This window comes from Pygocentrus nattereri, chromosome 5, assembly GCF_015220715.1.
Source record: "Pygocentrus nattereri isolate fPygNat1 chromosome 5, fPygNat1.pri, whole genome shotgun sequence".
Taxonomy (NCBI): domain Eukaryota; kingdom Metazoa; phylum Chordata; class Actinopteri; order Characiformes; family Serrasalmidae; genus Pygocentrus; species Pygocentrus nattereri.
The window spans coordinates 850,404-873,356 of NC_051215.1; the positions used below are offsets into that span (position 1 = coordinate 850,404).

Here is a 22,953-nt window from a genome sequence, read left to right on the forward strand (position 1 = left end):
CACTGGAGTGGAGGATGCAATAACTTACCTACTCCACAGATCCCTCGCTCATCCTCAAAAGGCGGGAAGCACTGTTAGAATCATGTTCTTTGATCTATCAAGTGCTTTCAACAACATCAAGCCCATTCCCACTTGATCAGGTTTGGGAGTGGGTGAATGGGTGGTCAGGACAAATAGACTCACTGACAAATGTACCTAAAATATTATGAAGGACAAACATTGTGTATTTAGGGGAATTATAAACGAACCATTATAAACCTTTTTTATAATTAAAATGTACATAAGTATATAGCTCACTTGCTAAAAGGCAAGGCTACAGCTTGGAATGCAACATGATTGAGAAGAAGGTACAAATGCATCTTGTCCTGGCTGATTGTTTGGTCCTCTTAATCGTTTGTAGAATGGAAAGCCACAAAGATTTTTACCCTTTGATTGTATGTTTTACTGACAGCTGCCAAACCCTGAGGAGAATTGCACTAAATGCATGTGTTCTTTCTTAAAATCAGTGACCTCACCTTTGAATCAACAATATTTAGGAAGAAGTTGGTGGGCATTGCCCCTGTAAATGACCCCCTAAAGCCAGGTCTGTGTATCTCTGTCAGGGTGAATATTAATAGGGCTGGTGACTACAGGGGATTGAGTTATTAATGTGTGGTTAAAGTCTGTTGGTATTGATCAGGCTGGTGAGTACCTGCTCTGTGATCTGCATCTCAATCAGCAGGAGGAGTACACTCTGGAGGGAGTTCAACGCTGATGGTTTTGCTGTTTTCATCACACGCACACACCTTGCTGTCGACTGGCCTGAGAAAACAAGGCCTGCTTGTACTGTTTGTAGTCTCAGTGCCAGATGCAAGCACATCTGGGCCTGAACTCAGAAAAGTGTATTAAGAAATAAAACCTTAAATGTGCTTAAAGAGATAAAGGAGAATTCCACTGATTTTTCAACATATCTGCACCAATAACTGGTTAAGATGTAAACAGAGTGATTAAGAGTGGCTTGATTTCTAGATAAACTGACCGAGTCAGAGCTGCTCACAGTGGTGGTGATGGGAACCAGACGGGCCCTCTAAAAGCTCCTCACAGTGGTGGTGATAGGAACCAGACATCCCCCTCTAAAAGCTCTTCACAGTGGTGGTGATGGGAACCAGACCTCCCTCTAAAAGCTCCTCACAGTGGTGGTGATAGGAACCAGACATCCCCCTCTAAAAGCTCTTCACAGTGGTGGTGATGGGAACCAGACGTCCCTCTAAAAGCTCCTCACAGAAAGTTCCTACATGAACTGGTTCTGAATCACTGCCTGATGACTGAGACGCTGTTTTATGAGAGTTTAGAGAACTTCAACTCCATTCATGGTGGAGGGAGACATGCAGGGCGCTGTGCGGCAAAATAGTCCCCAAAGAAAACTCATTATTCCAGATTTTCCACTGTTTTCCATCATCAACATTCCATATAAGCTCAGAAGACTCGTGTAGGTTCTCTGGTGGTTCTGGATGGTAAATAAAGTGTCTATATCTGTGTTGTAGTCTTGTTTTTCCAGCGGTGGACGAAGTTCACAAACCCTGTACTTGAGTTAAAGTCGAGACCCTCAGGTAAAATATTCCTCCAGTAAAAGTAGAAGTTCCTCCCTTTAGACCTCCACTTGAGTAAAAGTACTAAAGTATTTCCCTTCAAATGTACTTAAGTATAAAGTAAAAGTACTAAAAGAGTAATTGTGGCTCTGATGTCCTGTTATCATTTTTATAACCAGACTGGCTTCATGAACTCATTTCAGGTGAAAGTCCTCCAGCGTCTCTCTTGGTAAACCAGTCTTTTAATAGAACGTCATTAATTAGTGACGCTGACGTCTATTAAAATGATCAGAAGCACAAAACACTGAAGGTAAACAGTTTCCATCAGGGAGAACCGAGTGGCTCTGAAATCACTTTTTACACACAAGCAAAGTTTCAGTTTCAGATTTATTTACAACTTAGTTCCAAGTTTAAGTTGAATAAAAACTGGCTTTAAACTCAGGATCACAGATGAGCTCCTTTACTATGTTGATCTGTAGCCTCTGTTCATAAACATAGTGTAAATGTAGTGGAGTGAAAGGAAAAAGTCGCCCAGAACGGAGAAACTTCAGTACAGATACACCAAAAATACTAAAGTACAGAAACTAATCACAGTTACTCAGTTACTCAGGTACTCAGTTACTCAGGTACTCAGTTACTCAGGTACTCAGTTACTCAGATACTCAGGTACTCAGATACTCAGGTACTCAGTTACTCAGATACTCAGGTACTGTCCACCAGTGTGTTTTTCTAAGTGACAAACTGCACATTTTAGTGCAGCGGCTACCAGCGTGTCACAGAATAGTCTTTAAATGGGAACTCCACCACTTTTAAAAACATTCTGTATAATTACACAATTAAACCATAATCACAGAGATCCAGAGGGTTTGGTGTGAAACGGTTCAGACGTCTTTACAGTGGTGGTGATGGGAACCAGGCGTCGCCATGACTACAACACAGATATAGACACTTTATTTACCATCCAGAACCACCAGAGAACCTACACGAGTCTTCTGAGCTTATATGGAATGTTGATGATGGAAAACAGTGGAAAATCTGGAATAATGAGTTTTCTTTGGGGACTATTTTGCCGCACAGCGCCCTGCATGTCTCCCTCCACCATGAATGGAGTTGAAGTTCTCTAAACTCTCATAAAACAGCATCTCAGTCATCAGGCAGTGAATTCAGAACCAGTTCATGTAGGAACTTTCTGTGAGGAGCTTTTAGAGGGACGTCTGGTTCCCATCACCACCACTGTGAGGAGCCTTTAGAGGGGGACGTCTGGTTCCCATCACCACCACTGTGAGGAGCTTTTAGAGGGACGTCTGGTTCCTATCACCACCACTGTGAACCGCTCTGTTTACATTATTAGTGGTTAGTTATGGAGAATGTTTGAAAAATCGGTGGACTTCCCCTTTAAAGGCCGTTCTGTTGTATACTGGTCGTCAGCGCATTAAAATGGGCCGAAAAAAGCCAAATTTAACTTTGTTACTTATAAAATCAGCAAAGCATGTAATCTGCCTGGGGGAGGGGGAGAGGGAGGGGGAGGGTGGTCAGATTTTGGCATGTCCTGCATGCACTGTTGCAGCGCGTGATGCACAGCTGCCCGCACTGTGGTCGCTGTGACGGAGCAGAGAACACCGGTCCTCTCAGTCCCAGCTGACGCCGTGACGTGGCGCGCGCATGCGTGCCGGTCCGTGTGCGTGCGTGCGCGTGCGTGCCGGCCGAGGGTGTATGCGCGCGCGCGCTGCGTTGAGGGCGAAATCTGGAGCGGAGGGAGGCGGAGGCACGAGCTGCACGAGGACCAGGAGGAGGAGGAAGATGATGATGATGATGATGATGGAAACGGAGACGACTCGGTCTCTCTGATCTGGGAGATGAGTGGCGGCGCGTGCGCGCGCGCGTGCCTTTTCCGTGGGCTCGGAATGATGATGATGATGATGATGATGCTGATGCTGATGCCGTTCGCGAGCGAGGAGGAGAGAAGGTGAAGAGGAGGAGGAGGAGGAGGAGGACGCCGCGCGGAGGGAGAGAAGAGGAGGAAGGCGCTCGTGCTCACCACCCGCCGCTGCCAATGGATCGCGCGAGCCTGCGAATTTTCCACAACCAATTGTCGATTTGACAGCGCGGACGGACTCGCGCGCGAGGTGTGTGTGCGTGCGTGTGAAGGTGTTTGTGGGTAATTAGCCTCATATTGCGTTTATTTATTTGTTTGTTTATAAAAAATACACAAATCCGGTCAGTCCTGCTGGACAGACACGAGATTCGGTGTCCGTGCGCGCGAGAGGGGCCCTGGTGGTGTGTGTGTGTGTGTGTGTGTGTGTGAGATTTCGGAGAGGTGTGTAGGGGGGTGGGGGTGTATTCTCCCCGCGCGAGCAAGCAGCAGCAGCGCGAGGCACCTTTCAGACCCTTAAAGCACCGGACCGAGCCGGACACGCAGGTCCAGGTAGGTGGGACAGTGCGTGTGCTCGCGTGTGTATGCATGTGTGGTTTTAGGGGGGCGAGGTGGTCACCGTGCGCGTGCACGCGCTGAACGTGTGTGTGTGTGTGTGTGTGTGTCGGTTGGTCCATCTCTTTTCAGAGACATTCAACATCACTGGTATCTGAAATGAGTCGAGAGAAAACATTGGGGGTGGGGGGGGGGGGGGGGTGATCTGCGTCAGCACGCGCTAACGGAACCGGAACAGCGCACGCGAAGTGTAGATGTGTAGACACAGCCTTACCAGCGCTCCGATCTGCTGCTCAGCTCGAGCTGGAGCGATATATCGGTCATTAATCGTTATCACGATATCTGTTGGTTTGCAATACCGATATATAGAAGGCTGCGATATGCAAATGAGCCCCAATCACTAAAAGCTGATCAATGAACAGGTGCAGAGAGTCAAAATGCCGTTTTATAACCTTTATCAATTATTATCGTGATTATTGGCAACTTTTCCAAAAGTTGCTAAGAGGTATTGTCAGTCGTGATATTACAGAAAGCATCAGTATGCAAATGAGCCTGTGACCAGTCAGCATAGGCTGACCAGTTAGGAGGTGTGAACATAACATCATGCAGGAGTGGAACCATTTATATATATATATATAGTCAGCTACTGTTGTGAAGTATTCAGTATGTACTAAGAATTATTTAGTATCTATTGTAAAGTATTGAGTATCTACTATGACATATTCAGTGTCCATTGTGAAGTATTCAGTATCTACTATAAATTCTTTAGTGTATATTGTGAAGTATTCAGTATCTACTATGAATTATTTAGTATCTATTGTAAAGTATTGAGTATCTACTATGACATATTCAGTGTCCATTGTGAAGTATTCAGTATCTACTATAAATTCTTTAGTGTATATTGTGAAGTATTCAGTATCTACTATGAATTATTTAGTATCTATTTTGAAGTATTCAGTATCTACTATGAATTATTTAGTATCTATTGTGAAGTATTTAGTATCTACTATAAATTCTTTAGTGTCTATTGTGAAGTATTTAGTATCTACTATGAATTATTTAGTATCTATTGTGAAGTATTTAGTATCTACTATGAATTATTTAGTATCTATTGTGAAGTATTTAGTATCTACTATGAATTATTTAGTATCTATTGTGAAGTATTTAGTATCTACTATGAATTATTTAGTATCATTGTGAAGTATTTAGTATCTACTATGAATTATTTAGTGTCTATTGTGAAGTATTTAGTATCTACTATGAATTATTTAGTATCTATTGTGAAGTATTTAGTATCTACTATGAATTATTTAGTATCATTGTGAAGTATTTAGTATCTACTATGAATTATTTAGTGTCTATTGTGAAGTATTTAGTATCTACTATGAATTATTTAGTATCTATTGTGAAGTATTTAGTATCTACTATGAATTATTTAGTGTCTATTGTGAAGTATTCAGTATCTACTATGAATTATTTAGTATCTATTGTGAATTATTCAGTATCTACTATGAATTATTCAGTATCTATTGTGAAGTATTTAGTATCTACTATGAATTATTTAGTATCATTGTGAAGTATTTAGTATCTACTATGAATTATTTAGTGTCTATTTTGAAGTATTTAGTATCTACTATGAATTATTTAGTATCTATTGTGAAGTATTCAGTATCTACTATGAATTATTTAGTATCTATTTTGAAGTATTTAGTATCTACTATGAATTATTTAGTATCTATTGTGAGGTATTTAGTATCTACTATAAATTATTTAGTGTCCATTGTGAAGTATTCAGTATCTACTATGAATGATTTAGTGTCTATTGTGAAGTATTCAGTATCTACTATGAATGATTTAGTATGTTTTGTGAAGTATTTAGTATCTACTATGAATTATTTAGTATCTATTGTGAAGTATTTAGTATCTACTATGAATTATTTAGTATCTATTGTGAAGTATTTAGTATCTACTATGAATTATTTAGTGTCCTTTGTGAAGTATTTAGTATCTACTATGAATGATTTAGTATGTTTTGTGAAGTATTCAGTAGTTGTGGGTTGTAGAGTTTAGAGTTTAAGGGGATATTAACATCACAGTCATGATATGATTGTTGTGATCATATCGTGCAACCGTATCGTTCATGCCGGACCTGAACAGGCTGGTGTTGAGTATGTAGATGTAGTTTCTGTGTTTGGACAGACGACGGTGAGGCTGGGCTGCGGCTTGTGGGCCTTCGCTGAGCCGGCTGCTGTGCCGGAGAGCGACATATCAACCTGGCACATCAAAACAGTGTCGTTATAACGTAAACGGAGAGCGGATGATGAAGCGTGGTGTGTGTTTAAGTGCTCCTCTTAAGGGCAGTTGGATTGGATGTGCTGTATTTGGATACAGTCTGTGTCCATTGATCATCCATGACATCAAGGTTCTCCGGTGTGGCACCATCTGTGATTTACAGCGTTCCGTCTGAGGGTGCGCGTACGTGCGCGCAGATACTCAGGGTCAGCAATGCTTGGTAAGAAATGTGATCAATTCTGAGCAGCTGACACCAAACTTACCACCAACTGCCCCCACCGCTCACACTCGTACTCCAGCAGCATCTGTTTATGACCGTCTCGAGTGTCGTCCCAAATGGGCCTTTCTCAAAATAGGCTGCTGAATCAGGGGCCCGGCTCAGACTTCACCACTTAAAGCCCCTTTAAGTTAGGCCTTCATTTAGCCCCCCCAGAACCGCTTAACCAGCACACAACCACGATTAAAGCGATAGTCGAGTTCGCATGTTTGGTGTCTGATGCTCCTTTAGTTTTAGCATAATGCCAACTGCAGCTTTAATGGGGAATTCCATCCAATTCCATTGCAAAATTTCTGCATAATTAACTGGTTAAGATGTAAAGAGTGTGAAACGCTCTGTTCTAGATAACCTTACCAAGTCAGAGCTGTCCACAGTGGTGGTGATGGGAACCAGACGTCCCTCTAAAAGCTCCTCACAGTGGTGGTGATGGGAACCAGACGTCCCTCTAAAAGCTCCTACAGAAAGTTCCTACATGAACTGGTTCTGAATTCACTGCCTGATGACTGAGACGCTGTTTTATGAGAGTTTAGAGAACTTCAACTCCATTCATGGTGGAGGGAGACATGCAGGGCGCTGTGCGGCAAAATAGTCCCCAAAGAAAACTCATTATTCCAGATTTTCCACTGTTTTCCATCATCAACATTCCATATAAGCTCAGAAGACTCGTGTAGGTTCTCTGGAGGTTCTGGATGGTAAATAAAGTGTCTATATCTGTGTTGTAGTCATGGCGACGCCTGGTTCCCATCACCACCACTGTAAAGACGTCTGAACCGTTTCACACCAAACCCTCTGAATGAGGACTATTTTCTAATTTAATTATTTAATATAAATATATAAAAATGTAGTCTTTGAAATTTGGTCATGAATTTCAGAATTTGTTAGCATTTGGTGGAGTGTCCCCTTTTAGCTTTAGTGACAGTGTGCACTCGAGTCCGCCGGAGAGTCGTCAGAACACGAGCGTCACTGGAAGAGAAAAGATGCAAACCAGACCCGACGTCTCTGTATAAAGACCTCAGCACCAGTAGGGATCTGCAAGTAGTGCAGAATCTATTATTTCTTCTGCGTTTTGCTCTTTTCTATTCAAAATTCTCAAATTTTCTGTTGTTTATTTTCAGGTTTAAATAAAGAAATTCATGTTTCTCCGTTTTTTTTTACTACAGTCTAGCAGCTGAAAGGTTGAACTTTGTCCTTGTTTTTATGTCGTCCAGCCTCAGAACGTACAGATGTGAGTCTGTCTCTACAGTGATTGGATGAATGTGACTTAAATGTGATCAGGTCTTCATCTGAGACAGGGCTCTTCTACTGCTCCACAGCTGAATCAGATCAATAGGTAATAATAAAATAATCCTCCTCTACAGTAAAATAAAGCTCTGCTGATCCTTCAACACAGTTTAACAGTAAATGGTCTTAAACGCTGGAGTTAATGTAGAACTGCTGATTCACCCTTTAACCCTGAAGATCAGCGCAGACGGCTGGTCACCATAGCAACACAGACGACAGCCTCGCCCAGCTAGTAGCTACGAAACGGCAAAGAGAGAGATTTAAGACGGACATCGATAATCTGGAGATGAACGGACTGATTAGTGTTTATAATCAGTCCAGCTGGTTTCCTGATACGATTAATCTGCAGCGAGAAACTGAAACACTAAAAAGTCAGATTCTCGTTCAAGTTGTCCCGTTCCACCTTAAATGGTGCAGCAGTTACATTCTGGCGCCTCAGACACCATTTAACACCTTAAAGAGGATAATTAGAACGCGAAGCTGAGAAATGAGAAGCGCCTTCAGCCTCGGAAAACATCTAGCGTTAAGAAACGTTTTACAAGAATCTGCTCTACTTGTGGAAAAGTTTCCTGCTGGAGATGCGAGAAAAGCGGCTGTAGCTGAGCTGAAGCTGAGGCTAAGTTTACACAGCAGGTAAAGGCCCAAGTCTGATTTTCACACCAAATCCGATGTTTTGTTTGGCTGGTCAGTTGATCTTTTAAATGTGATCTGTATGCGACAGTCTGAACAGATCAGCTCCTAAACCGACCTGCATGCGCAAAGAACAGAGCTTGATGTGGCTCGTCCACAGGCGAACGGTCGTGACGACTAGTGAACACAAGTCGCTCCCGGTTTTGTCTTCGCCAGCATCTCAGGAGCGGTTATGAAGTTCCAGTGGTTGATAGCTGGACTCATCACTAACATGTTCGAGTTCGCTGTAAAAAGGGCGTGTTATTCGGACACGGAGCGGCTGCGTTGAGTCTCCTCTGTTTTTTTGAACGGAAACACCAGCCTAAATGTTTCTGAGTCTCAGCAGCGCGAAGTGATGACGAATGTCGAGTTGGACCGACGTAAAAAAGTCGCGTGAATTCCGATCTGGCTGTTCAGACTGAGTCACACTGGCACAGATCGGATACGGATTGGATTTCAGTGCCACATATGAAAGCGTCTCAGATCAGAGCTGAAAATGTTTATCTGTTCACTCCGACACACAGACACACGTCTGTGTCACACACGAGGAAAAAGATCGGATTTGGGCCACTTCCACCTGCCGAGTAAACGTAGCCGTAAAGCAGAGCAGCGTCGGTCTGTGTTTCCGTTTATATTTTTAGTCTAGACTAGAACATCAGCACACACTGGGACATATTTACAGGTCAGACGGCAAAATGTTACTTAAATAAATGGACATAAAACGTTGAGGCTCCCAAGGCAAATGGATTTTTGCCGGAAGGACAAACTGGCTTTTCTTAACATCTGTGACCCCTGATATAAGCCATGACAACAGATCAAGAGAACACAGGAAAACCACCATCATATACTATATAATATACTATAACTATAAAACAATTATAGCTTTTTCCTCCATTTGTTGAAGAAAGTGATCCAACATTGAATGTCTTTGACAAAACGACACGGACCTCTGCTGGTCTGACCCCTGGAGCAGGAATAGCTTCAAACGGTTTGTGCAGCTGTTGATCAGCTCTGCACGCTGACCTGGAGGAATCTTGGCATGTTCCTCCTTATAGAACCGCTGCAGCTCTGTTCTGTCGGTGGGCTGTCTTGTGAGACGTGGGACGGTGTTTTAAGGTGGAGATTCTGAAATTGAAGCAGCGTGTATGTGACGTGACCGATGAGGTCGTTGCTTATTTCATTTCATTTATTTAGCTAATTGACAGCGTGATAATAGTACATACATCTACCCGCTGATGCACATCCTCGCTCTGTTCTGTTCATCCACACCTTTATTCAAATGACCTGAGTGGTGACCAATCAAAATACAGAGCAGCTACAGCATATTTTGAAAATATAAAAACGCACCGCTCCAGAAAACTCCGCTCTAGAGCCAGCTCCAGGGGTCTGTACTACTCCAGAGTGCTTTATCATACGGCTGTCGTCATTTTTAACAGGTGCCATCCTGAAATCAGGGGGTGCTTCACCACCACGTCCTGTGTCCCTGGTTCTGCCTCAGCATTTCTGTCGTACTGAAGGTCTGGACATTCCTGTGGGCTGACTGGTGTTTTTAGGGGTTTTGTCTTGAGTTTTTCACGTTCTGCTGCGCTTCAGTTCACAGACTGATGCCCAGACATTCTCTTGTAGAAGTTCTTGATGTAATGTAGATGCCACAGCTCCATTAAATGACGGTAAGCTGGTCAAATAGCAGCAAAACAGCCCCAAACTGTGATACTACCACCACCATGTTCCACAGTCAGGCAGAAACCAGACACTGCATTCCAGCATAAGCATCTCTTCTATTCCTTTGGCCATCACTTTCGCCTTTTCCATCCTCATAACATTATTTCATAACATTATTAGTTTTCCAGGTGGTCTTTAGGAGACTTGAAACAGGCAGTAGTGTTCTTCCTAGAGAGTAGCGGCTTTCTTCATGCTGTCATTCCACACATGCTATTCTGAGCACTCATGAACAGTGACATTAGCCAGTGTAAGAGAGGCCTGCAGATCCTTAGATGTCACCCTGGGGTTTTTTGTGGCCTCCCAAAATATTGTACTGCTTACTTTTAGGCTGCATTCACAGAGCACATAAAAATGGCCCAATACTTCTGTTAGACTGTTCACAATATTTTTTAAATGTGACCTATATCCAACTTTTTTAACCCATCCGTGCAGCGAAACACCCACATACATACACACTAGTGAACACACACACTAGGGGCAGTGAGCACACTTGCCCATAGCAGTGGGCAGCCCTATCTACAGCGCCCAGGGAGCAATTAGGTTGACTGCCAGCCAAGGGGATCAAACCAGCAACCTTCCGGTCACAGGGCTGGTCTTCAACACTGCAGCCCCGTTCTCCTTTGGCATACTCAACTGATACGTCTAGAGGTTCACGTACTTTTTCCAAGTAAAATGTATAATGTTGCATCACTTTGTTCCATTAATGAATGAAAAACTACAATTTCTTACATTGTTTTATTGGGTTGTCTTTGTCTGTAGTTAGGACATAAATAAATCTCCAAGACCGTATTACAGAAACACCTTAACGACTTCAGGCCGGACTGAGTTTAGTTCAGTATCTGTTCCAGAATATCAGCTCCTCCCTTCATCATCTCATCATCAACTCCAGATTATCATCCTAACCGGACTAAACCTCCTAAATCCTGTCCTAACTTCAGGATGAACCCCAGCAGGGTCCTGACTCCTGTTTAAGGCCCGTTTCTCTGGTTCTGAGGCGGCTGAGTCAGGCAGCGTAGTTCACTACCAGCATAATGAGCTCCATTTATTCCTACTGTAAAACGCGGCTTTCACTGGGAGACGTTTTTCTCTGCTAACTCTGCGTTTTAAACATCTCAGACGCTGCCGACTCGAACTCCACCGCCCCTCTGACCACCTTCCTGTGTTAATGTAGATGATGGAGTATTACAGTGTTGGAGGTGAATAATGAGGAGGCGGAGCTGAACGGGTGGCTGTTTATTAGGAGGAGGAACGTTAGCGCACTCGGCTAAAGCGTTTGGGAAATGGAGACTGAAACTGGGGAGCGGCAACGCTCTGATAAACAGCAGGGGGCACTCTGATAAACAGCAGGGGGCGCTCTGATAAACAGCAGGGGGCGCTCTGATAAACAGCAGGGGGCGCTCTCACTGCATTCACTACTCACAGTTTATCACTCTTTTGACCTTTTTGCATCAGTGCTGGTAGAATTTTTAACCTTGTTTTGGTGACGTGTTCATGATTATTAAGATTTCTAAATCGAGAGCAGATTTCCTCCTGCAATACATATTTGTGCCAAATCTTATCTTGACCGGTCAGATCTTAACTTAGGACTAAAAGAGGGGATTAAGTCAGATCTCATTTTAGGTCAAACTAATGGAGAAGTGCACAATAGTGCCACCAGACTCCCAGACTTTAAAGCGCCACTGTAAGTTCTTCTGCTGATTAAAGAAGTGAAACGCCCAGTTGTTTGACATGCTGTTAAAATAGACACAGCGTGGATGAACGCAGTTATCTAAGACATTAGATAATGACATTAGCCAGATTAGCCTTGTGGCTCCAGCGCGAAACCAAAGAGGCAAACAAAACGTTCTTTGGCTTTGGGGGGAAAAGATGCGTAAATCTGATTTTTTGCCAGAACTGTCGCCTTAAGGCCTCGTCCTCCTCCTCCGGATGGATGTGTCCCGCTGCCAGACTGACGCGTGTACAGTACCATTCGCTTCGCAGACCGTCTCTGTAGTGTTTGACGGAGGGATCCTTATTTGACATGCAGTCATGTGTTTCGCCAAGATATTTGTCAGCAGCCCAAAGCTTGTCTATTTGTGTCTGCTTATGATTCATAGCGTATCTCTCCGCTGCGCGTGCTGCTGCAGCCGCAGAAAGAGAGGGCCGAGGATTGACAGCTCCGCCGCCATCCTCTCCTCGCCCGCGATACAGACACAAAACCCATTAGCTTATGAAGGCCTCATTAGTATGTTAATTAGCCGGCGTTGTTGGCGGCTGTATGGGAGCGTACGAGCGCGCGAGGCCTGTGTTACAGTCGTTTCTACAGAAGTCCATTTCTGTGCTTTTCAGTTGGCGGAGCCAACTACACTGGAGACATATGGCTGAGAATGCCAGTACTGGACTTGTTGAATCAACATTGGCTGAGAGTTTGACGACACAGTTTTCTTCGCAAGACTCGCTGCTGCCAGTTATAGAAGACTAGCCGTGAGGAGCGAGAGAGAGATGGAGATCTTTCACACCGTCCAAAACGAGCCTGTTATCTGCTGGGACTGTGCTAGCAGCTTCTGGATAAATGGCTAGTAGGATTTTCACAATGCTGGAATTTTTAAAGAGGAATTATTTTTTTTTTATTCAAAATTCCTGGATAATTCAGCGAAATTTCAGGGCGGTTTGGTGTGAAGTGGTTCAGACGTCTTTACAGTGGTGGTGATGGGAACCAGGCGTCGCCATGGCTACAACACAGATATAGACACTTTATTTACCATCCAGAACCACCAGAGAACCTACACGAGTCTTCTGAGCTTATCAAGTGTGGTATCACAGTGCTTGATGCAAATCAGATTGATGGAAAATGTGGTTCTCTAGAGAACCTTTTGGAAAATAAAATTCTAGATAGATCCAAGTTTGGCATTGTAACAATAGCTGAACCCTTTCTGGTGCTATGTAGAACCATATACAGCACATCCTCCATCAATCTGAAGAACTCGAGCTCTCAAGTTGCTGTCTGTAAATGGGGTCACAGCTGATTGTAATCCAGTTGATTGACACTCATGACCCTGGTCAGCTGGTCTATTACTGGTCTTGTGCTTGTTTATGCTGGTCTAAGGCTGGTCTATGCTGGTTTATACTGGTCTAAGGCTGGTCTATGCTGGTTTATACTGGTCTAGGGCTGGTCTATAATGGTTTATGCTGATCTATGCTGGTTTATGCTGGTCTAGGGCTGGTCTAGTGCTGATTTGTGCTGGTTTATACTGGTCTAGGGCTGGTCTAGGGCTGTCTACGATGGTTTATGCTAGTCTGTACTGGTTTATGCTGGACTAAGGCTGGTCTATGCTGGTTTATACTGGTCTAAGGCTGGTCTATGCTGGTTTATACTGGTCTAGGGCTGGTCTATGATGGTTTATGCTGATCTATGCTGGTTTATGCTGGTCTAGGGCTGGTCTAGTGCTGATTTGTGCTGGTTTATGTTGGTCTAGGCCTGGTCTATGCTGGTTTAGGCTGGTCTAGTGCCGGTCTACGATGGTTTATGCTGGTTTATACTGGTCTAGGGCTGTCTACGATGGTTTATGCTAGTCTGTGCTGGTTTATGCTGGTCTAAGGCTGGTCTATGCTGGTTTATTCTGGTCTAAGGCTGGTCTATGCTGGTTTATACTGGTCTAGGGCTGGTCTATGATGGTTTATGCTGATCTATGCTGGTTTATGCTGGTCTAGGGCTGGTCTAGTGCTGATTTGTGCTGGTTTATGTTGGTCTAGGCCTGGTCTATGCTGGTTTAGGCTGGTCTAGTGCCGGTCTACAATGGTTTATGCTGGTCTAGGGCTGTCTTTGCTGGTTTATACTGGTTTATACTGGTCTAGGGCTGGTCTAGGGCTGTCTACGATGGTTTATGCTGGTCTGTGCTGGTTTATGCTGGTCTATGCTGGTTTTTCACTGGTCTAGTGCTGGTCTACGATGGTTTATGCTGGTCTGTGCTGGTTTATGCTGGTCTAAGGCTGGTCTATGCTGGTTTTTACTGGTCTAGTGCTGGTCTATGATGGTTTATGCTGGTCTATGCTGGTTTATGCTGGTCTGGTCAAAAATAAACTGTTCAAAAAAATAATTTATATCCCTTATTGAGTTTTGCACGTTTGGTGCTCGATAGCTCTTCAACAAGTCTGACCACATCGTCCTGCCTAAAGCACGCGATGCTGAATGAATGAAATACGTTTACATGGGTTTACGCATAACCTCCCCTGGAACTCGGCCCCTCCTCTGTGCGTGGAAAACGCCTATAGAGTGCAGTTGAGGTTTGGGTGGAGAACGGGGTAGATTATATGAAAAGGTCAGCTGGTCATCTCTGTCTGTGCATCGGGAGACACGTTGGCTTGTTTTTATCTATAAACCGTCGTACGTCACGGCAGTGCTCAGTTTAAATCCCGCAGTTTTCAGACTCGTTACACTGATTGGATCAGCTGGGAAATCTGCTTTTAGCTGCAGCACCAGTGACTGGACGTCATCACAGGAACGGCCAAAGCTTCGCTCTCTGGAGCTGGTCAGACTTTAAATGTTCTCGTCAGCCTGACACTGCTTTACTTCATTTTACTGAACTTACTTATTGACTGTTGCCGTGTCTTAGCTACTGTTTACTTTAGTACTTTATCATTTTTTTGTGCTTTTTATTTCTTTTATTAGTTTAATTTAATTTTATTTCTTTTTATTTATTGTATTATCATTAGTTTAATTGATGTTTTTATTTTATCCTTGTCTGCTCTGTTACTCTGATAAGTTTATTATGTTATATGTTTATTTATTGAACAGTTTATTGGTACCGTCTTATTATATTATGACATTTTACTTTCATTGTTTTTGTTATTTAATTATATCATTTGATTTATTTTTTACTGTGCAGCGTCTCATTGCCTGGTTCCTACAATACTCCGCTACACTGTAAATGAGGGTCTCCCTCAATGTATTCCGAGTTTAAATAAAGGTTGATTGATTGATTGATTGATTAGGCCCTTTGCTGTATGTTTAGGTGGTGGTCGACCTGTGAATGGTTTTGCTGTTGTTAACTATGTTAGTAATAACTATGCTGGATTTGTGTGCATGGGACAGTTTGAATGGGAGGATTTCTCCAATGATTGTTATTAGTATTAATAATAATAATAATAATAATAAGTGCCATCAAGTAAATTCTGACTCCTGCTGACCGTATGGACAGTTTTTCCTGTCTTCTGTTTTGATCTTCAGACTTCAGAATGTTGGTCATCCTCTTCCTCTTTTCCTTCAGCTTCTCTGAGCCTAACGTCCTTTTTCCGATGAATCTGCTCGTCTCAGAATTTGTCCAAAATGTTTTTCCCCATTTCTTGAAGGCTTCTAGTCGTGCTGCTGTTTAGCATTCGCTTTATTCTTTGCACCGGATCACTTTTAATTTCAGCAACTGACTTCAAAACAAGACAGAAGATGTGAGAAAAATGCTCCCCAACCTCTGGCTTCAGCGCCAAGACCTCACATCAGAAATAGAACACGTCCTATTTGGGCGCTCCGCCGTTTCAGCATGTTGTGCGGGGCGGTGGGCGGCTGTCTGGGTGATTGTGAGAGTGAAAGTGAGCCCGGCTTGTCCCGGGACATGCTGTACGAAGGAAAGCACTCTGAATAATTCAGGATTCAGTGTTTGTGACCTTTCTCGTGGAGGAATTGTGTGGAACGTGGAGATTTGAAACTTTCGCTCCTACAGCGGCGTCTAAGTAGAAGAGGAGAGAATTCAGAATCATTTGAATTTGCTAAAAGGCGTTTGTTGTGTTTGCAGTGTTGTTTGGCAGAAAGAAAAGAACATACTAATTAGAAATCAGGCGTCCTGCTGCCTGCTGGTCAGTGGTTGCCGTCCCTTTGGGTTCTCTTAACGTAAATAAGTAGAATGTATAAATAAGCGCGTGTTCTATAGCAGCGCTGCGTGACGTGCTGCTGTCCAGTCTCTCAATGCCGTGGTCCACTGCAGATATTTTATTGTACTCGGCAGAGCGATGATGACTCCACCCCCACATGTGCCCTGCCTAGACACGCCCCCTCCACAGAGTCGGCCAATGAGACTCTTCTCTTTCGAATATAGAATCAAAGCCCAGAAAACAAGCCTGTCTTCACAGATGAGACAGTTCTAGGTAAAAAGACACTGTACAGAAACTGAATTAGAGCGCTTCCCCCCCAGTTCGTCACAGACGAGCAAAAGGAAGTTTATTATTATTAGTAAAATAAGTAAAAAATCTCCTTTACACAGTTTAGGAAAATAAGAGAAATAACTCTACACTTCTAAGGGTTAAAATCAAGCTAAAACCTGTTCCTGCTGTTTTTAAGCAGCTGTGCCAGTGAGTGGATCAAGCGGGGCGTGAGAAAGCTTTGAGGCAGGACTACATGAGTCACGGCTTTTCAGCTGTTTTCTGGTGCCGGTGCCGCGTGTTTCAGAAGAGGATTCGTCTGTTTTAGATCAGTCCTTCACAATCGTCTGAAACAAAGAGAGGACACTGAAAGAGACGGCAGTCTGATCAGAGGAAGCCGATAGAGACGGCAGTCTGATCAGAGGAAGCCGATAGAGACGACAGTCTGATCAGAGGAAGCCGATAGAGACGACAGTCTCATCAGAGGAAGCCGATAGAGACGACAGTCTGATCAGAGGAAGCCGATAGAGACGACAGTCTGATCAGAGGAAGCCGATAGAGACGTCAGTCTGATCAGAGGAAGCCGATAGAGACGACAGTCTGATCAGAGGAAGCCGATAGAGACGACAGTCTGATCAGAGGAAGCTGATAGAGACGACAGTCTGATCAGAGGAAGCTGATAGAGACGACAGTCTGATCAGAGGAAGCCGATAGAGACGGCAGTCTGATCAGAGGAAGCCGATAGAGACGACAGTCTGATCAGAGGAAGCCGATAGAGACGGCAGTCTGATCAGAGGAAGCCGATAGAGACGGCAGTCTGATCAGAGGAAGCCGATAGAGACGTCAGTCTGATCAGAGGAAGCCGATAGAGACGTCAGTCTGATCAGAGGAAGCCGATAGAGACGACAGTCTGATCAGAGGAAGCCGATAGAGACGACAGTCTGATCATAGGAAGCCGATAGAGACGACAGTCTGATCAGAGGAAGCCGATAGAGACGGCAGTCTGATCAGAGGAAGCTGATAGAGACGACAGTCTGATCAGAGGAAGCTGATAGAGACGACAGTCTGATCAGAGGAAGCTGATAGAGACGACAGTCTGATCAGAGGAAGCCGAAATAGACGGCAGTCTGATCAGAGGAAGCCGATAGAGACGACAGTCTGATCAGAGGAAGCCGATAGAGACGGCAGTCTGATCAGAGGAAGCTGATAGAGACGACGGTCTGATCAGAGGAAGCTGATAGAGACGGCAGTCTGATCAGAGGAAGCTGATAGAGACGGCAGTCTGATCAGAGGAAGCTGATAGAGACGACAGTCTGATCAGAGGAAGCCGATAGAGACGACAGTCTGATCAGAGGAAGCCGATAGAGACGGCAGTCTGATCAGAGGAAGCTGATAGAGACGACAGTCTGATCAGAGGAAGCCGATAGAGACGACAGTCTGATCAGAGGAAGCTGATAGAGACGGCAGTCTGATCAGAGGAAGCTGATAGAGACGACAGTCTGATCAGAGGAAGCTGATAGAGACGACAGTCTGATCAGAGGAAGCCGATAGAGACGACAGTCTGATCAGAGGAAGCCGATAGAGACGGCAGTCTGATCAGAGGAAGCTGATAGAGACGACAGTCTGATCAGAGGAAGCTGATAGAGACGGCAGTCTGATCAGAGGAAGCTGATAGAGACGACAGTCTGATCAGAGGAAGCAGATAGAGACGGCAGTCTGATCAGAGGAAGCCGATAGAGACGGCAGTCTGATCAGAGGAAGCTGATAGAGACGACAGTCTGATCAGAGGAAGCCGATAGAGACGACAGTCTGATCAGAGGAAGCCGATAGAGACGACAGTCTGATCAGAGGAAGCCGATAGAGACGACAGTCTGATCAGAGGAAGCCGATAGAGACGGCAGTCTGATCAGAGGAAGCCGATAGAGACGTCAGTCTGATCAGAGGAAGCTGATAGAGACGACAGTCTGATCAGAGGAAGCCGATAGAGACGACAGTCTGATCAGAGGAAGCCGATAGAGACGAAAGTCTGATCAGAGGAAGCCGATAGAGATGACAGTCTGATCAGAGGAAGCCGATAGAGACGACAGTCTGATCAGAGGAAGCCGATAGAGACGACAGTCTGATCAGAGGAAGCTGATAGAGACGACAGTCTGATCAGAGGAAGCTGATAGAGACGGCAGTCTGATCAGAGGAGGCCGATAGAGACGTCAGTCTGATCAGAGGAAGCCGATAGAGACGACAGTCTGATCAGAGGAAGCCGATAGAGACGGCAGTCTGATCAGAGGAAGCCGATAGAGACGACAGTCTGATCAGAGGAAGCCGATAGAGACGGCAGTCTGATCAGAGGAAGCCGATAGAGACGACAGTCTGATCAGAGGAAGCCGATAGAGACGGCAGTCTGATCAGAGGAAGCCGATAGAGACGACAGTCTGATCAGAGGAAGCCGATAGAGACGGCAGTCTGATCAGAGGAAGCCGATAGAGACGACAGTCTGATCAGAGGAAGCCGATAGAGACGGCAGTCTGATCAGAGGAAGCCGATAGAGACGACAGTCTGATCAGAGGAAGCCGATAGAGACGGCAGTCTGATCAGAGGAAGCCGATAGAGACGACAGTCTGATCAGAGGAAGCTGATAGAGACGGCAGTCTGATCAGAGGAAGCTGATAGAGACGACAGTCTGATCAGAGGAAGCCGATAGAGACGGCAGTCTGATCAGAGGAAGCCGATAGAGACGACAGTCTGATCAGAGGAAGCCGATAGAGACGACAGTCTGATCAGAGGAAGCCGATAGAGACGTCAGTCTGATCAGAGGAAGCCGATAGAGACGACAGTCTGATCAGAGGAAGCCGATAGAGACGACAGTCTGATCAGAGGAAGCCGATAGAGACGACAGTCTGATCAGAGGAAGCCGATAGAGACGTCAGTCTGATCAGAGGAAGCCGATAGAGACGGCAGTCTGATCAGAGGAAGCCGATAGAGACGACAGTCTGATCAGAGGAAGCTGATAGAGACGACAGTCTGATCAGAGGAAGCCGATAGAGACGACAGTCTGATCAGAGGAAGCCGATAGAGACGTCAGTCTGATCAGAGGAAGCCGATAGAGACGTCAATCTGATCAGATGAAGCTGAAAAGAGGGAAGAAAAAGAGACAGAGAGAGGAGAGAAAGTGGTGGTGGGTCATTCTCAGCACTGCAGTAACACTGACGTGGTGGTGGTGTGTTAGTATGTGTTGTGCTGGTGCGAGTGGATCAGACACGGCAGTGCTGCTGGAGTTTTTAAACACTGTGTCCACTCACTGTCCACTCTATTAGACACTCCTACCTGGTCGGTCCACCTTGTAGATGTAAAGTCAGAGACGACAGCTCATCTGCTGCTGCAGTTTGTGTTGGTCATCCTTTAGTCCTTCATCAGTTGTCACAGGACGCTGCCCACAGGACGCTGCCCACAGGACGCTGCCCACAGGACACTTGGCTGGATATTCTGGTTGGTGGACGATTCTCAGTCCACCATGTTTTTCTGTTGTAACGAGCAGAACCCCTTTGTTACCATATAGAACCGTGCAGCACATTCTCCGTCAAGCTGAAGAACCATTTCACCATTTGAAGCAAGCTGATGCTTCCTTGAGTGTTCATGGTTCTAAGCAGAACCACTGTCTTTACTAAAGAACCCTTGAAGAGCAGTCTGTTAGAGATGCTGAGCACCTCCACACGGTTTGAGGCGAGTCTGTGAGGCAGTTGGAGTCATGCTAACACTACGTTAGCCCGGTAGCTGCCGTGCTAAAACTCCAGACACTAAGCGTGTGAGTCAGTGGTCGAGTCGAGGCTGTGAGTCTGAGCTGCTTCGGTGTTTGTGTGATTGTGCTGGCGCTCTGCTGTAGTTTAGCGTGTGTCTATTTTTAGCACGTTACTTATTCATGGTGGTTCCACACTGAAGCGCAGTGTGTGTGTGTGTGTGAATGTGTGTGAGTGTGCGCGAGTGTGTGTGTGTGGATGGATGTGTGTGTGAATGTGTGTGTGTGTGTGTGTGTGTGTGTGTCTGTATGTGAATGTGTGCGAGTGTGTGTGTGTGTGTGAATGTGTGTGTGTGTGTGTGTCTGTATGTGAATGTGTGCGAGTGTGTGAGTGTGTGCGGATGTGTGTGTGTGTGTGTGTGTCTGTATGTGAATGTGTGCGAGTGTGTGAGTGTGTGTGGATGTGTGAATGTGTGAATCTGTGTGTGTGTGTGTGTGTGCGTGTGTGTGAATGTGTGTGTGTGTGTGCGTGTGTGTGAATGTGTGTGTGTCTGTATGTGAATGTGTGTGAGAGTGTGTGTGTGTGTGTGTGTGTCTGTATGTGAATGTGTGTGAGTGTGTGTGTGTGTGTGTGGGCCCTATGGGTGTGTTTGGAATAGTTCATTGTGTTGTGGGCTTTACTTCCCTCTAAGGATCCACGCTGGATGTGCTCACGCTAGGCCTGATCCCGGCAGCGTCCCACAGGCTTCCAACGCTCGTTCACGTTCCCGGACAAATACTCGGTTTTTCAAAATAAGCCTGATGCTGCGCTCACGCTAGTTGTAGATGGACGCCGGCAAACCGGACATTCCGCTGTTTTCGATGCGGACACATAGCTGACGATCAACTGTGGTATAAATTATTACTAAAGGTACGCTGAGATATTGAGGTTTTTGTTCAGAAGAGGCAGCAAGACAAAAACAGGAGAGCACACCAGGCAGTAGCAGCGTTTTTTGTCACCTTTTGGTATCAGCTCGATGGAGGTGGTACCAAAAATAGTACCAGGTACTAGACTTGCCTAACGGAAAACCACAGAAAGTGGCGTGGGGTCGAGCCGGTTCCACGCAGTGGGAAAGTAAACTGTATCAGAAAATCGCACAGTAGCCTAGTTGTGAGGAAAACCCGTAAACTATGGTACACAAACAACAGTCGGTGTGCACAGGAATTACAGTATGAAAGATTTATATTTCTTGCTTTTTTCCGCCTCGTCACTTTTTAGAAATAAAGTCTAGAAGTATATGTTTACCACTAAAGATTCACTGGTTGTATGAGTCCATAATTCATATTCATATTGCATAATTTGGCAGTGAAAAGCCCTGTAACCCTGTGTCTGTAGCCCAATATCCAGACCCTAAACTCACCCCTGGGCATCTCCAGGATAGACGCTGCTATCAGCATATGCCGTTATGTCATACGCTACATTTCCAAAAGTATTCGGTCGTCTGGCTTCACACTCATATGAACTTGAGTGACGTCCCACTCTTAATCCATAGGGTTTAATATGATGTCGGCCCACCCTTTACAGCTATAACAGCTTCAGCTCTTCTGGGAAGGCTTTCCACAAGTGTTAGGAGTGGAAGTGGTTGGAACACCTGAATTCAGTGATTTGGATGGGTGACTGAATACTTTTGGCAGTAAAGTCACCTATACAGACTTTAGTTCTGCACATGTTGACTCTTTTTTGCCTCTGTTTTGTTGGCCTACGTGTCTCCACCCATATTGGGGAAGCGGTTGCGATTGTGTTTGTTTATAAACAGTGTATCCTGGTGGGAATCTCCCAAGTTGGAATGTTTAAAGTGACCAAAGAGTCTGAAACACTCCTCTGTGTGAGCACAGCTCTCCTTCACTGCCAGCTTGCCATTTGTTCATTAGCGTGGCAGTGGCCACTCAGCTGAGTCACTCAGCATCAGCTGGTATCGGATGTTGGTACTGATGAATTTTTATGAGTGTGAGTAAATAAGTATGTACAGGCCCAATACCTGATACTCCTGAACGCCAAGCATCTCATTGCTGAGCTGAAGACAAAGGTAGATAAGCTGTCTACACTGATGATGCTCTCCTCTGATACTCATCCTTTTTGCCAGCGCTGCGGTCACCGTGCCAGCGCCTGTACGGCTTTAATGCCGCCACCGGTCCGTACCGCTCTGAGGTGTGGAACTGTCTCTGGCTGATGATGGCCTTCCGTCAGCTCAGCACTGCCTCTCTCTCACCTCCGGTGAAAATCTCAGCGAAGACCACGTTGACAGCGCACTCGCCCAGAAAGGGGAACGTGTTTTGAAGCTCCAGAGAAACTCAGAATCCTCCACAGTGGTGGAGATGAGAGCGTCTCAGTGTAAAGCCGGTTGGTCTGCTTTCCTATTCACTGAAGAAAAATCAGGCCCTCCAGAAACACCTCAGGACCTGCGCTGCCCGTCAAAAGTCTGGCGACTCTTTTTTGAATCCAAATGACCGTGTTCTCTTTGAAGTTGTGCAGTATAACAAAGCCTGCTCAGGTTTATTCAGAGGAAAACGTAAATATTGGTGCCAGTATTAGTGACAGTGTTAGATTGAGGAGGGTCTAATTGCAGTCCCATATAAGGGAGGCAGACCCCCCCACCCCCCCACCCCCCAAGGAACACCCCTTACGTGACGTCAGGGTGGGATTTGGAGTAAAAGCTGCTGTAATGTTACTGAGTGAACTTTTAATACAGATTTTGATATCTGTTACTTTACTCTTACATAAACATTTCTCCTTAAAACTTTATATACATGGTATTATATACATAGTAAATACGCAGTAATTGCTCGATAAACTTAACTCCATGTTATCAGCACTGAAATATTGGGCAACAAGGCAATG

At 45.0% G+C, this 22,953-nt stretch overlaps 1 protein-coding gene across 2 annotated transcripts in view; it reads left to right on the forward strand.

Moving 5' to 3' along the window:
* Positions 1-3,331: 3,331 nt before the first annotated feature.
* slc8a3 (solute carrier family 8 member 3) overlaps positions 3,332-22,953 on the forward strand; it is a 93,742-nt gene continuing 74,120 nt past the window's right edge. For both annotated transcript variants that reach the window (XM_037538849.1, XM_037538850.1), the window contains exon 1: positions 3,332-3,694. The gene's annotated coding sequence lies outside the window, so the exon portion shown is untranslated. The remainder of the gene's footprint in view (positions 3,695-22,953) is intronic.